This window comes from Cebus imitator, unplaced genomic scaffold, assembly GCF_001604975.1.
Source record: "Cebus imitator isolate Cc_AM_T3 unplaced genomic scaffold, Cebus_imitator-1.0 Scaffold96, whole genome shotgun sequence".
Lineage (NCBI taxonomy): Eukaryota > Metazoa > Chordata > Mammalia > Primates > Cebidae > Cebus > Cebus imitator.
This window is the reverse complement of record NW_016107411.1, coordinates 3417647-3421214: the sequence shown is the minus strand read 5'-3', so window position 1 is coordinate 3421214 and position 3568 is coordinate 3417647. Positions and strand designations below refer to the sequence as shown.

General features: G+C 45.9%; 1 protein-coding gene across 2 annotated transcripts in view; it reads left to right on the top strand.

The window, feature by feature from the left end:
• The window catches only part of R3HDM2 (R3H domain containing 2), a 188332-nt gene that overhangs the window by 17947 nt on the left and 166817 nt on the right, over nucleotides 1-3568 (top strand). The window lies entirely within an intron of this gene.

Genomic DNA, 3568 nt, shown 5'->3' with positions numbered 1-3568 from the left:
GATTCTCCTGCCTCAGACTCCCAAGTATTACAGGCACTGCCATCATGCCCAGCTAATTTTTGTATTTTTAGTATAGACGGAGTTTTGCCATGTTGGCCAGGCTGGTCTTGAACTCCTGACTGCAGCTGATCTCCTGCCTTGGCTTCCCAAAGTTCTGGGATTACAGGCGTGAGACACCTTACCCGGCCTCCTCCTTATTCTTCATAATCTATTCTTTGTGTTTTTTTTGAGACAGAGTCTCGCTCTGTTGCCCAGGCTGGAGTGCGGTGATGTGATCTCAGCTTGCTGCAAATTTGCCTCCTGGGTTCAAGCGATTCTTGTGCCTCAGTCTCCTCAGTAGCTAGGATGATAGGCGCGCACCACCATGCTCAGGTAGGCTAATTATTGTATTTTTAGAAGAGAAGAAGTTGAACTCCTGAACTCAACTGATCAGTGTTCCTTGGCATCACAGAGTGCTGGGATTACAAGCGTGAGCCACTGTGCCTGGCCTATTCTTTGTTATTTATTTATTTTTTTGCTCTTGTTGCCCAGGCTGGAGTGCAATGGTGCAAGTCTTGGCTCACCGAAACCTCCACCTCCTGGATTCAAGTGATTCCCTTGTCTCACCCTCCCAAGTAGCTGGGACTAAAGGCATACACCACCACGACCAGCTAATTTTTTGTATTTTTAGGAGAGACAGGGTTTCTCTGTGTTGGTCAGGTTGGTCTCGAACTCCTGACCTCAGATGATCCACTGCCTCAGCCTCCCAAAGTGCTGGGATTATAGGCATGAGCCACTGTGCCCAGCCAATTCTTTGTTATTTTTATGTGATCAATTATTTGTAATAAAAAAATGTAGAGTGGGCCAGGTGCAGTGGCTCACGCCTGTGATCCCAGCAGTCTGGGAGGCCATGACGGGTAGATCATATGAGGTCAGGAATTCAAGGGTGACCAACATGGTGAAACTCTGTCTCTACTAAAGATAGAAAAATATTTCTCCAGGCATGGTGGCGTGCACCTGTAATCAATCTCAGCTACTCAGAAGGCTGAGGCAGGAGAATGGCTTGACCCTGGGAGGTGGAGGTTGCAAGTGAGCTGAGACCTAGACACTACACTCCAGCCTAGGTGACAGAGCAAGACTTGGTTTCCCAAAAAAAAAAAAAAAAAAAAAAAAAAGTGGATTACAGATCTAAGATCTTCTGTGTCTTCCCAGATGTGCTTGAGCAATAAAATATCTAACTTGAGGGGTTTTTTTTGTTGTTGTTGTTTGTTTGTTTTTGAGACAGTCTTGCTCTGTCACCCAGGCTGGAGTACAGTGGTGTCATCTTGGCTTCCTGCAACCTCTACCTCCTGAGTTCAAGTGTCTCCTGCTTCAGCCTCCTACCTGGGATTATAGGTGCCCGCCACCACGCCTGGCTAATTTTTGTATTTTTATTAGAGACGAGGTTTCACCATTTTGTTGGTCAGGCTGGTCTTGAACTCCTTACCTGAAGTGATCTGCCTCCCTCGGCTTCCCAGAGTGCTGGGATTATAGGCGTAAGCCACTGTACCTGGCCTGTTTGTTTGTTTGTTTAAATAGAAGGTTGCACTGTATTGCCCAGGCTGGTTTTGAACTCATGGTCTCAAATGATCCTCCTACCTCAGCATCCCAAAGTGTTGGGGGTACAGGCATGAGCAACCATGCCTAGCCTTAACCTGAATTATTTCACAGAATGAAGTGATTTATAAGTAGTTATGGTGACTTGCCATGGGAAATGGGATATTGCACAGAAGATTGGCATTGTATTGCTTTTTTCCCCTAACTTGGTGGTGACATATGAATGTGAAAATAAGCTTTCTTTTCTTTTCTTTTTTTTTGAGATGGAGTCTCGCTCTGTCGCTCTGTTGCTCGGGCTAGAGTGCAGTAGCACAATTTCGGCACACTGCAGCCTCCGCCTTATGGGTTCAAATGATTCTCCTGCCTCAGCCTCCCAAGTAGCTGTGACTACAGGCACATGCCACCACGACTGGCTAATTTTTTTTTTTTTGTAGTTGTAGTAGAGATGGGGTTTCCCAATGTTGGCTAGGCTGGTCTTGAACTCTTGACCTTGTGATCTGCCCACCTCGGCCTCCCAAAGTTCTGGGATTACCTGTGTGAACCACGACGCCTGGTCAAAAATAAATTTTCATATCCTTCTTACTCTCAGGTAATCCAGGCTGTAGTCACTTAAGAGTTGTTTCCCTCTTTATATCTTCTTTCTGAATTAAAATATTCTTAGGTAGAGAATCTTCTAGACCCAGGCCTTTAATATTTTGTGGGTTTTGTTTGTTTGCTTTAATTTTTTTCTTTGAGACAGAATCTCACTCGGTCGCCCAGGCTGGAGTGCAGTAGTGCGATCTCGGCTCACTGCAGCCTCCGCCCCTCAGGTTCAAGTAGCTTCTCCCACCTCAGCCTCCCAAGTAGCTGGGATTACAAGTGCATGCCGCTATGCTTGGTTAATTTTTTTGTACTTGTAGTGGAGATGAGGTTTCACCATGTTGGTCAGGCTGGTCTTGAACTCCCGATCTCAAGTGATTCACCCACCTTGGCCTCCCAATATGCTGAGATTATAGGCGTGAGGCACCGTGCCCAGCCAATACTTTGTGTTTTGAACCTGCATCTTGCAGTCATCTGCATATATATTTTACATACTGATCTGTGAATATAATCTAGAACTCATGAAGTTAGGATGTGTATTAGTCTGTTCTCATACTGCTATAAAGAAATGCCCGAGACTGGGTAATTCATAAAGAAAAGAGGTTTAATTGACTCACAGTTTTGAATGGCTGGACTGGGCATCAGGAAACTTTATAGTGGAAGACGAAGCAGGCACATCTTACATGGCAGCAAATGAGAGAGCATGTGAAGGAAGTAAAGGGGGAAGAGCCCCTTATAAAACCATCAGCTCTGGTGAAAACTCACTATCACAAGAACAGCATGGGGGAAACCACACCTATGATCCAATCACCTCCCACCAGGTGTCTCCTTCAACACTTGGATATTGTTGAGACTAGCTTAGTTGTAGAGACTTTAACCCAGGCGGTGCTGAAGAAATTAGGAAATAGACAGTTAGAAAGCAAAAGGTGGGTTTAGAGTGGAGCACCAGGGGTCTCACAGCATTTTTTTTTTTTTTTTGAGATGGTGTCTCGCTCTGTTGGTCAGGCTGGAGTGCAGTGGCACTATCTTGGCTCGTTGCAACCTCTGCCTCCCTGGTTCTTGTAATTCTCCTGCCTCAACCTCCCAAGTAGCAGGACTACAGGTGCACACCACCATGCCTGGCTAATTTTTTCTTTTTTGTATTTTAGTAGAGACGGTGTTTCACTGTGTTGCCCAGGCTGGGGGGTCTTACAGCATTTTTAGCTGAGATCCCAGAGCAGACTCTGACTCACATAGTTATTCTTTTTTTTTCTTTTTTTTGAGACGGAGTTTCGCTCTTGTTACCCAGGCTGGAGTGCAATGGCGCGATCTCGGCTCACTGCAACCTCCGCCTCCTGGGTTCAAGCAATTTTCCTGCCTCAGCCTCCTGAGTAGCTGCGACTACAGGTGCGCACCACCATGCCCAGCTAATTTT